This window comes from Rhinopithecus bieti, unplaced genomic scaffold, assembly GCF_001698545.2.
Source record: "Rhinopithecus bieti isolate Rb0 unplaced genomic scaffold, ASM169854v2 scaffold_25764, whole genome shotgun sequence".
Taxonomy (NCBI): Eukaryota; Metazoa; Chordata; class Mammalia; order Primates; family Cercopithecidae; genus Rhinopithecus; species Rhinopithecus bieti.
In genome coordinates this window covers 647,732-659,730 of record NW_016811771.1, presented here as the reverse complement: position 1 = coordinate 659,730, position 11,999 = coordinate 647,732, and the positions used below count along the sequence as shown (strand labels likewise).

Sequence of the window (11,999 nt, the reverse complement as noted above, 5' to 3'; positions counted from 1 at the left end):
TGTGCTGTGCAGAAACTCTTCAGTTTAATTAGATCCCATTTGTCAATGTTGGTTTTTGTTGCCATTGCTTTTGGTGTTTTTATCATGAAGTCTTTGCCCGTGCCTGTGTCCTGAATGGTACTGCCTAAGTTTTCTTCTAGGGTTTTCATGGTTTTAGGTCTTACATGTAAGTCTTTAATCCATCTTGAGTTAATTTTTGTACAAGGTGTAAGGAAGGAATCCAGATTCAGCTTTTTACATATGGCTAGCCTGTTTACCCAGCACCATTTATTAAATAGGGAATCCTTTCTCCATTGCTTGTTTTTGTCAGGTTTGTCAAAGATCAGACAGTTGTAGATGTGTAGTGTTATTTCTGAGGCCTTTGTTCCGTTCCATTGGTCTATATAACTGCTTTGGCACCAGTACCGTGCTGTTTTTGTTACTGTAGCCTTGTAGTATAGTTTGAAGTCAGGTAGCGTGATGCCTACAGCTTTGTTCTTTTTGCTTGGAATTGTCTTGGCAATGCAGGCTCTTTTTTGGTTCCATATGAACTTTAGAGTAGTTTTTTTCCAGTTCTGTGAAGTAGTATTTTCCAATTCTGAAGGTAGGAATAATGTACATTTTTTAAATTCTAATTTTATTCCAGCACTAATACAGTTCATAGCACCAGTAGCTTCTCAACTATCATTCAACAAACGAATGGACAGAGATCCTTTTCTTGAAAGATAAGTAGCTGTCTGTAGATATGATTTCAGAAAGACATAGACACAGCATGCCACTTTTCCATGCAATTCTTCTACCTATCCCAGAATATTCAAAATTGCAAACTAAGGCACAAGGCATTTTATTCCACTATTAGAAAGAAGCTTAAAATAGAAATGTCCCTTAGCAATAAACTATTTAGGCAGTGGAAATGGTGTGTCCAAAAGAAAGTGGGAAAAAAAGGAAACTGAAAGTAAAGTTACTTTGTCAGCCTCCAAGACCTTAGAGGAGTCCCCTGATGATCAATTCTACAAGATTTTTGGGTTCTAGGGTCTCTCTCCCCGTGTAGCTTCAGATTTAATTCCATTCTCTAAAGTCAATCCTGTCTGAGGGCAAGAGAAATTTATGAATTTAAGACCCCTGCATTCTCTAGGATTCACCTGAGCTGGTCCTCACCTGGTACCTTAGTCCTGAGATCTATGTTTCTTATTTCTAAGTCTACTCCTAAAACTTCTGCCTTAGTTCTGATAATTTACACACCATGGTTATGTCTTAGACCCATTTCTTTATATTGCTATTATGCCCAGTATTGGCCCATTACCTGTCTTAATCTGTCTTGTGCTGATACAACAAAATATGTCAGACTGGGTAATTTATAAAGAATAGACATTTTTCTCTCAAAGTTCCTGAGGCTGGAAAGTCTGAGATCAAGGCACCAGCAGGTTTAGTTGTTTAGTGAGGGCTGCATCCATTAGAGGGGAGTAACATTATGCCCTCACATGGAGGAAGGGCAAGAGACAAATGCTTTGTGAAGCCTCTTTTATAAGAGTCTTAATCCCATTCATGAGGGAAGGAGCCCTTATGGACTAATCACCTCTTAACAATCCCACCTCCCTCTTACTATCATCACACTGGCAACATCTGAGATTTGGAGGGGGTGCTTTCAAATCATAGCACTACCCATGCTGTTGCAAGTCCCTCCCAGGAATTGGAACACTACCAGAAAATCTCCATGCCTTGAGAGACAAGCTACCTGCAAACACATCCCCAGATGGTGTACATCTGCCTCATCTGCCAGGAGGCATACCTGTGCCCTGTTTCTGTTGAGAAATTAAGAAGCCACAGTTTGGAACCCCTTGTTGGACTGTAATTAAACTTCCTCCACATGAAGGAACACACCTAACTACAAACCCTGAGTTCTCCCAATTCGTCCCACCCTATTACATGTATTTGGTCATATTCAGTTGTGTCATTACTCTCCAGGGTGTTATGGCTAAGACAAAAAAAAAAGTGTGCATCTCTGGAGAAGGGCTTTAATCATCCCTGAAACTAGTTGAGGTGGACAAATTCTAAGATGGCCTCAATTATCCCTACCTCCTGCTTTCATGCCCTTGTACAATCCCCTCCCCTGGAGTGTTGGCAGGACCTGTAACTTGCTTCTAACAAACAGCATAAGGCAAAGTTGTTAAGAAGTTACTTCCTTGAGTATGTTACACAAGATGGTAGCTTCTACCCTGCTACCAGACCTTAGTGACTGATTCCCTCCATTGCTGGATTTGGTGAAGAAAGCTGCCCTACAGAGAAAGCTACATGGCAAATTACTCAAAGCAGCCTTCAGACAGTTGCCAGCAAGTAGCTGAGGCCCTCTGTCCAACAACCCCTGAGAACCTGAATCCTGCTAACAACTACAAGCTTGGAAACAGATCCTTCCCCATTCAAGCATCTGGTGAGACTCCAAGCTTGAGTGACACCTTGAGACTTCTGAGAGACCCTAAGCTCATCTCCACCAAGATTAGCTTGGCACAGCACAAAACTGGTGAGAACGTAGAGCAACTGCAACTCTCATAAACTGCTACTGGAATGTAAAATAAATAAACCACTCTGGAAAAGTCTTTGGCAAATTTTTCTAACTTCAAATGTACATCTATCTTATGACCCAATAGTTCCACTTCTATTTACCCAAGAGAAAGTAATAGGTATGTACACAAAATGGCTTTTATATCATTGCTTATTGCAGCTTTAACCACAAAAGCCCCAAACTGAAAACAATCCAACTGTCAATTGATAGCAGAATTGATAAACAAATGTTGTCCTATTCACTCAAAGGCATATTACTCAACAATAAGAAGAGAAGAGACTACTGATACATGCAACAGAATGTATAAATCTCAGAGATATTATGTTGAGACAAAGGAGTCAGAATCCCCCTCCCAATAAATACAGATGTATGATTCCTTTTTTGTTAAAGTTCAGGAAAAGGGAAAACTAATCTAATCTGTGAAAGAAGTCAAACGTGTGTTAGAGATTTACTGGAACAGGACATGAGGGAAGTTCTTAGCAATGAAAAATATTCTAAGTCTTTATAGTGTTGTTGAATATGTGGGCAAAACTTACCAAATTATATAAACTTAAGATCTGTAAAATTCACTACGCATAAATTGTGCCTCAATTAAAAAAAGACTAGAGACACTGTGAACAATTTTATAAATATAAATTCAACTCTTTAGATAAAATTAACAATGTCTTCCATTTGATGATGAGGAAACAGATTTTCAACAAACTAGGAATAATCTAATAAAGTGAAGATAAAGAACTTTTAAGCTTACAGTAAATATTTTATAGTGAAATGTAGAAACCCTTCCCTTCGAGCTTTTTTCTTGTTCTTGCACATGAAACAAGAAGATCTACTAAACCAGTTCTATGCCGCACTGTCCTGGAGAGGCCATCCGAAAAGAAAGATAGAAAATAGAGACATAGAGCCACCGTTGTTTTTAGATAACACAAAATACAAATCACTCTTTAGCAAGGACATTAGATATCCTAGCTACCAAAGGTAAAAAACAAAGCTTCAAAACAATACCATTTCTAATAGATTTGATGAAGCACCTTTAGTAGATACAATGAAAGTAATGCAACCAAGAACACAGCAAAACATCACCAAGAGAATTAAAGATATAAACAAGCGAAGGTTTATATTATGGTATATTTGAGAATTGGAAAACTCAATGTTGTAAAGTTGTCAACTGACTCCAAATTTATAGATAGATAGATAGATAGATAGATAGATAGATAGACAGATAGATAGATAGACAGATAAAATTGATGCAATTCCAATAAAAATTCCAGCTGTTTTATTTATGGTGGAAATTGATGGGCTCACTGTAAAATACAAATGATGGCTGAGTGATGTGGTGCATGCCTATAATGCCAACACGTTGGGAGGCCCAGATGGGAAGATCACTTCAGCCCAGGATTTCAAGAACAGCCTGGCAACACAGACCTTTGTCTCTACAAAAAACTTAAAATTAAAAAAAAAAAAAAAAACAATTAGCCAGGCGTGGTGGTGCATGCCTGCAGTCCCAGCTATTCAGGAGGCTGAGGTGGGAGGATCACTTGAGCCTAGGAGGTTGAGGCTGCAGTGAGCCATGATTGTGCCACTGCACTCCAGCCTGGGCAATGAAGTGAGACCCCATCTCAAAAAGAATGCAAGTTATAACACAAAGAGTGGACACGAGGAAATACAATCTTAAGGGAGAACAAACTTGGAGGAGTTACACTATCAGATACCAAGCCTATTGCAAAAATATAGTAAAAATAAACACTATGGTACTGGCACAAAAATAGACAAATAGACTGCTGGAACAAAATAGAGAATTCTAAAGTAGCCTCAAACATGTGAGATTACCTACTTTATAACAAAGATGCTACTACAGTGCAGTGAGAAGTAATAGTTTTCTCAATGAATGATGGTGATTAATTGGATAATCATATGGGAGGAAAAATTTTTTAAAAACCTTGACCCTTAGACTTCATGCATAAAAATAAGTTCCAGATGGATTGACTTAATGTGACTTAAAGACTTAAATGTGAAAGGTAAAATTATAAAGCTTGTAAAATGTTAAATAGGAGAATATCTTCATGACCTTGTAACTGCTGAAGATTTCTTAAACAAGACAGAAATAGCATCAAGCATAAACAAAAAGGTTGATAACTTGGACCTCATTAAAAAGTAAAATTTCTGTTCATAAAAAGTTATTAAGACAGTAAGAAGTCAAACCACTGAGTAGCAGAGGTTTTCAATACATATAGGTGATAGAAGACTCCCAGAATATATGAAGTTATTATGCAAATCAGTAATAAAAGCAGACAACCTAATTTTTAAATGAGTAAAAGTATGCAGCAGGAATTTCACACACACACACAAAAAGACATCCAAATGACCAAAACAAAAAACAAAAAAACCCAACTGGAAAGATTCTCAAGATCCTCAGTGCCATTAGTCACCAGGAATATCCAAATTAGAGCAACAACAAAACATGGTATCCATCTACCAAAATAACTTTAAAAAAACAAACAAGAATAACAATAACAAGTATTAGTGAGAATGCGGAGCAACTATAACTCTTATATACTATTGTGATTTTAAAATAATACAACCACTTTGCAACTAATATAACCACTTTGGAAAACCCTTGGCAATATATACTAGATCTATATATGCAGAAATCCTATAAGCAATCAATACCACTCCTAGATACATACACCTTAGCAATGAATGTAAATGTACAACAAAAATTATACAACAGTGTTTATAACAGCCCAAACATTCACAAACTATAGAATGAGTAAAGTGCAAAATTCAAATAGTAGAATTTGGCAAGAGAAGTTAAAAAAAAAATAGCTGAAAAAGATTAACAAGTAGACTCTTAATGGTAGAAACCAGATTTGGGGTACATAAATGCTCACTTCAAAATGCTTTCAATTTACCAAAATATTTAAAATTTTTCATTAGTAAAATGTCGGGACAAAAGATTACAACTAATAATATACTTGTTACTACTAACATATGATCAATTCTAAAGAAAAACATAAAGTGAATAACTACACTATGACTACAACAAATTAGAAAACTGTGATAAATGATCTTTTTATAGAAATAATGTGAAATATCTCAGAATAACTATAACAAGAAATGATAATATTGATGAAAATTACAAATTCTGCTTTTAACCAACCCAGACAAATAAACTAAGTCTATATTATTGCCAAACAAAAATGGCTGAAGACTGAGGACTTACCACAGTCCAGCATTAGATATTCATGAACTTTCCTCAGGACTAACTTTTATTCCTGAAAATTTCATGAACCTAATAAAAGAAGAAAGCAAATACGATAATCCATTAGCAACAAATTACCCTGGTATTTTGGCATCAAATAATGTGAAATATATTTGATTTTTCAAAATAAAATTATAAGATAATTTGATTATATGAATGCAGTATTGCATACACATTGTTATAAATGGAAGCAAACCACATCTTAATGTTTTTAGGACTCCTTAAGATCAACTCATGTCAATTTATCATTTTATCAATTCAATTTTGTTTGACTTACAGATGACTAGTATTGACTGCTAACAGGAAGAATACCAGAAGCAAATGAGACTTGCAAACAGGATGCTATCAAAGAAGCTGTTATGCTTTTGCTCTTGGCCTTTTAAAAATATTTTTTCATTTAACTTCGGAATATGAAGATACCCTCAAATCAGGATCAAACATCTTCCTGAAATCACTGTTTACGGTTCAGTTATTTACATTGATGGGGATCTCAACAACCAAAACACCTCTGAAGACGATCTCTGTGCAAGGCAACAAATAGACTCTGTGGGGTGTGCAAAGATGAGCAGGAATAGTTGCTGCCATCTGAGAACTGCCAAGCTCCAGTCTAAGGTAAGGATTTATCAGAGAATACACTGTAATAGAGTTTTTGACAGAACATTTCCTGGGGTATATAATTGTACTTGTGATGAATGAATCTGTTGTAATTTAACACGTTCATTAATGAATCAGAAGAGAAGACAGAATAGGTGACACTGGGAAAGTCACTTAACCTCTTGTGGCATCCAGCTTTTCATAGTGCCTCTTTGCTCCTGCAACACAACTATTTCTACTCCCTGAGCACAATCCTCTCTCTTTATCTTGAAGAGCTTGCAGTGAACCCTGCCTAAATATTCTTCCTCCATCTCTCTTCTCCTCCTTTTCTCCCGCCAGCCTGTGTTTTTCATTCAGACCTCAGCAGAGATATAAAACTTATTTTCTCAGGAAATGTGCCTCCATCTCCCCATTCTGAGGGAGGCGGCCCTCTCATGCACTCCCACGGCATCCAGTCATGTTGCTTTTATCATTCTTGTATATATGCTGATTTGCATGTATTTTTTCTTTTCTATAATGAGAAGTTTCCATAGGTCTGGAACTTGTCTTGTTCACTAGCTTATATCCAGGAACCAGGGTATTGCAAACAAACTTGCTGAACTTGGTGCTTTGAAAAGCATATATGGGACCCTTCTAAAATCAACACCCTAACATCATCAAAAGAACTAGAGAAGCAAAAACAAACTCAAAGCTAGCAGAAGACAAGAAATAACTAAGATCAGAGCAGAATTGAGAGATAGAGACACAAAAAAACCTTTAAAAAAAATCAATGAATCCAGAAGTTGGTTTTTTGAAAAGATTAACAAAATAGATAGACCACCAGCCAGACTAATAAAGAAGAAAAGAGAGAAGAAGCAAACAGATACAATAAAAAATGATAAAGGGGATATCACCACTGATACCAAAGAAATACAAACTACCATCAGAGAATACTATAAACACCTCTAAGAAAATAAACCAGAAAATCTAGAAGAAATAGATAAGTTCCTGGACACATAAACCCTCCCAAAACTAAACCAGGAAGAAGTCAAATCCCTGAATAGACCAATAACAAGTTCTGAAATTGAGGCAGTAGTTAATAGCCTACCAACCAAAAAAAGCATAGGACCAAATGGATTCACAGCCAAATTCTCCCAGAGGTAAAAAGAGAAGCTGGTACCAAGCTTCTAAAACTATTCCAAGCAATAGAATAAAGAGGGACTCCTCCCTAACTCTTTTTATGAGGCCAGCGTCATTGTGACACCAAAACCTGGCAAACACACGACAAAAAAAAGAAAATTTCAGGCCAATATCCCTGATGAACATAGATGTGAAAATTCTCAATAAAATATTGGCAAACCGAATCCAGCAGCACATTAAAAAGTTCTTCCACCAGGATCAAGTCAGCTTCATCCCTAGGATGCAAGGCTGATTCAATATATACAAATCAATAAACGTAATCCATCACATAAACAGAACCAATGGCAAACACCACACGATTATCTCAATACACGCAGAAAAGATCTTCAATAAAATTCAACACCCCTTCATGCTAAAAACACTCAATAAAGTAGGTATTGATAAAATGTATCTCAAAAGAATAAGAACTATTTATGACAAACCCACAGCCAATATCATACTGAATGAGCAAAAGCTGGAAGCATTCCCTTTGAAAACCAGCACAAGACAACACCACTCCTACTCAACATAGTATTGGAAGTTCTGGCCAGGGTAATCAGGCAAGAGAAAGAAATAAAGGGTATTCAATCATGAAGAAAAGTCAAATTTCTCTGTTTGCAGATGACATGATTGTATATTTAGAAAACCCCATCATCTCAGCCCAAAAATTCCTTAAGCCAATAAGCAACTTCAGCAAAGTCTCAGGATACAAAATCAACGTGTAAAAATCACAAGCATTCCTATACACCAATAACAGAGAACCAAATCATGAGTGAACTCCCATTCACAATTGCTACAAAGAAAGTGAAATACCTAGGAATACAATTAACAAAGGAATGTGAAGGACCCCTTCAAGTAGAACCACAAACCACTGCTCAAGGAAATAAGAGAGGACACAAACAAATGGAAAAATATTCCATGCTCATGGATAGAAAGAATCAATATCGTGAAAATGGCCATACTGCACAAAGTAATTTATAGATTCAATGTTATTCCAATCAAGCTACCATTGACTTTCTTCACTGAATTAGAAAAAAACTACTTTAAAGTTCATATGAAACCAACAAAGAGCCCATACAGCCAAGACAATCCTAAGCAAAAAGAACAAAGCTGGAGGCATCACACGACCTGACTTCAAACTACACTACAAGTCTACAGTAACCAAAGCATCTTGATACTGGTACCATACAGATATACAGACCAATGGAACAGAACAGAGGCCTTGAAAATAACAACACACATCTACAACCATCTGATCTTTGACAAACTTGACAAAAACAAGCAATGGGGAAAGGATTCCCCTATTTAATAAGTGGGTGTTGGGAAAACTAGATGGCCATATGCAGAAAACTGAAACTGAACCCCTTCCTTACACCTTATACAAAAATTAACTCAAGGTGGATTAAAGATTTAAACATAATACCTAAAACCATAAAAACCCTAGAAGAAAACCTAGGCAGTACCATTTAGGACACAGGCATGGGCAAAGACTTCATGACTAAAACACCAAAAGCAAGGGCAACAAAAGCCAAAATTGACAAATGGGATCTAATTAAACTGAAGAGTTTCTGCACAGCAAAAAAATAAAAACTATCATCAGAGTAAACAGGCAGCCTACAGAATGGGAGAAAATTTTTGCAATCTATCCATCTGACAAAAGGCTAATATCCAGAATCTACAAAGAACTTCAAAAAATTTACAAGAAAAAAAAAAACCATCAAAAGGTGAATGAAGGATATGAACAGGACACTTTCAAAAGAAGACATTTATGTGGCCAACACATTGTGAGAAAAAGCTCATCATTACTGTTCATTAGAGAAATGGAAAATCAAAATCACAATGGAGATATCACACTCATGCTGTGTAGAATGGCAATCATTTAAAAAGTCAGGAAAACCAAACAGATGCCGGAGAGGATGTGGCGAAATAGGAATGCTTTTACACTGTTGGGGGAGTGTAAATTAGTTCAACCATTGTGGAAGACAGTGTGGCAATTCCTCAAGGTCCAAGAAACTCAAAAATAGCATTGGACCCAGCAACCCATTGCTGGGAGATAATGGCACCGAAGGATTATAAATCATTCTACTATAAAGACACATGCGCCACACGTATGTTTTTTACTGGAGCACTTACTCACAATAGCGAAGATTTGGAACCAACCCAAATGCCCATCAATGACGACTGATTAAAGAAAATGCGGGCACATACACACCACAAAAATACTATGTCAGCCATAAAAAGGATGAGTTCCTGTTTTTTGCAAGGGATATGGATGAAGCTGGAAAACATCATTCCAGCAAACAAACACAGGACGGAAAACCAAACACCACATGTTCCACTCATAAGTGGGAGTTGAACAATGAGAACATTGGCACAAAGAGCTGAACCTCACACACTGGGACCTGTCGGGGGGTGGTTAAAGGGGAGGGACAGCATTAGGGAGAAATACCTAATGTAGATGACAGCGTTGATGGGCCACAAACCCACCATGGCACATGTATACCTTATGTAGCCAAAACCTTGCACGTTCTGCACATTGTGGTCCAGAAACTTAAGTATAATAATTAATAATAATAATAACTAATAATAATAATAATAATAAAAGCCATCCCTGGCTAACACGGTTGAAACCTCCGTCTCTACTAAAAATACCAAAAACTAGCTGGGCGACGGTGGCGGCGCCTGTAGTCCAAGCTACTCGGGAGGACTGAGGCAGGGAGAATGGCGGGAACCCCGGGAGACGGGCTTGCAGTGAGGCTGAGATCCGGGCCCACGCACTCCAGTCCGTGGCGGACAGAGCGATGGACCTCCGCCTCAAAAATAATACATAATAATAATTAATAATAATAATAATAATAATAATAATAATAAAAGAAAAAAGAAAGAAAATCATAGATGCTGCCACTGGCATAAACCTCTATGTAAATGGCGCCACCTAGAGACGTGTCTTATACAAACTGCACCAGGACCACTATAATCCTGTGCAGGACAGCACCTAAAATTTTACTAAAGTTTGAATCATATTTATGGGATGGATGACCATTGCACCAAATATTCACTAAAATTCTATGACTACTCACAAAGATTTAAAAATGGACCACAGCTGGGTATAAACAAAAACTACCAAGCAAATTACCTCCAAAATATTTAAACATGTACCAAATAATACTCAGTTTAGAATTTATGGACAGAGCTTTAATATCCAACTGTCAGAAATACAAGCTTTAATAATAGTGAAAAATATAGTTATTAAAACACTTAATGTAAGTATATCCATAGGTCTGTATATACAATAGGGATATTATATATTTTGAAAAGAGATCTACAATATTGATATATTATTAATATAGCATAAAATGTAACTGTGGACTTATATTCTTCTTAACTAAATGTTTTATAATCCACTCTTTCACTATTCTTTCCCTGTTCAAACGTGCCAGTGTTGACTAAAATGGACATCTCCATATCAGGTTTTGAACACTTTATTTTCTGGCATAGTAAAATAGTTTAGGTTTACCTTATACTTCTCCTCCTCTGACCCAGAATCCATAATTTCTGCAAGGAGCCTTAGTTCCTTTCATTTAGAAACCAAAGTCTGGGCTCCAGGGATCTCGCTGTCACTGGGGACTCATTGCCTCTTGGCCCACATACACACATACACACTCATAAACACACACATACACACATACCAACATGGATACATATATTCATACTGATACACCCAAGAAGAGGATACCTCCTCTCTTCTTTTCATTCATATTTTATTTCTGCCTTCTCTGCAGTGAGAACACCAGTTTCCATGAACAAATATTTACTTCTTTGATTAAACCTATAATATTCAAAATCTAGCAATACTATACCCATACCACTTCCAACAAGAAACTTAACAAATTAATATTTCTTTGGGATTCATTTTACTTTTAAAATATATTCCACTAAGTGAATAAAGCTAGAGCACCATGTATAAAACCTACCTGGACTACTATTTTTTTCTTCTTTGTAGTTATTTTATAAATTTGTGGTATATTTTGGGTCATTTAATGTTGGGGGTTTTCCCTCACCCTTTTAAATTTATTTCTCGTATTGCAATACATAAAACATTAACATGGCTCAAAAGTAAAATCTACATTAAAATTACACTCAGAGAGGTCTCATTCCTTTCTACTGTTATCATCTACTGCTTGTAATTAATTTTACTCATTTCTGATCTACAAGATTGAGATGCATAGAGATTTTTAAATTCGGAATAAGGTATTATAACATGATAGATTGTAATTTGTGAACTAATACATAGAGCATCTCATATCCTATGGAGTTCATAGAAAAGTACAAAAGACTTACTTGAATAATGTATTTAATATTTTATAAATAAAAACTTTTCTTTGTATATGTTATTTAAAGGAAACTTTTTTGCATGAGGACCTCTCTAATGTCAAAAATATAAATCAA

The 11,999-nt window shown here is 36.3% G+C and overlaps 1 protein-coding gene across 2 annotated transcripts in view; it reads right to left on the bottom strand.

Moving 5' to 3' along the window:
• Positions 1 to 11,999, bottom strand: part of KCNN2 (potassium calcium-activated channel subfamily N member 2) — a 447,618-nt gene that overhangs the window by 387,086 nt on the left and 48,533 nt on the right. The window contains exon 2 of one of the 2 annotated variants that reach the window (XM_017895039.1): positions 5,760 to 5,828. The exons of the other annotated variant lie outside the window; for it this stretch is intronic. The gene's annotated coding sequence lies outside the window, so the exon portion shown is untranslated. The remainder of the gene's footprint in view (positions 1 to 5,759; positions 5,829 to 11,999) is intronic. 2 annotated transcript variants of the gene reach the window in all.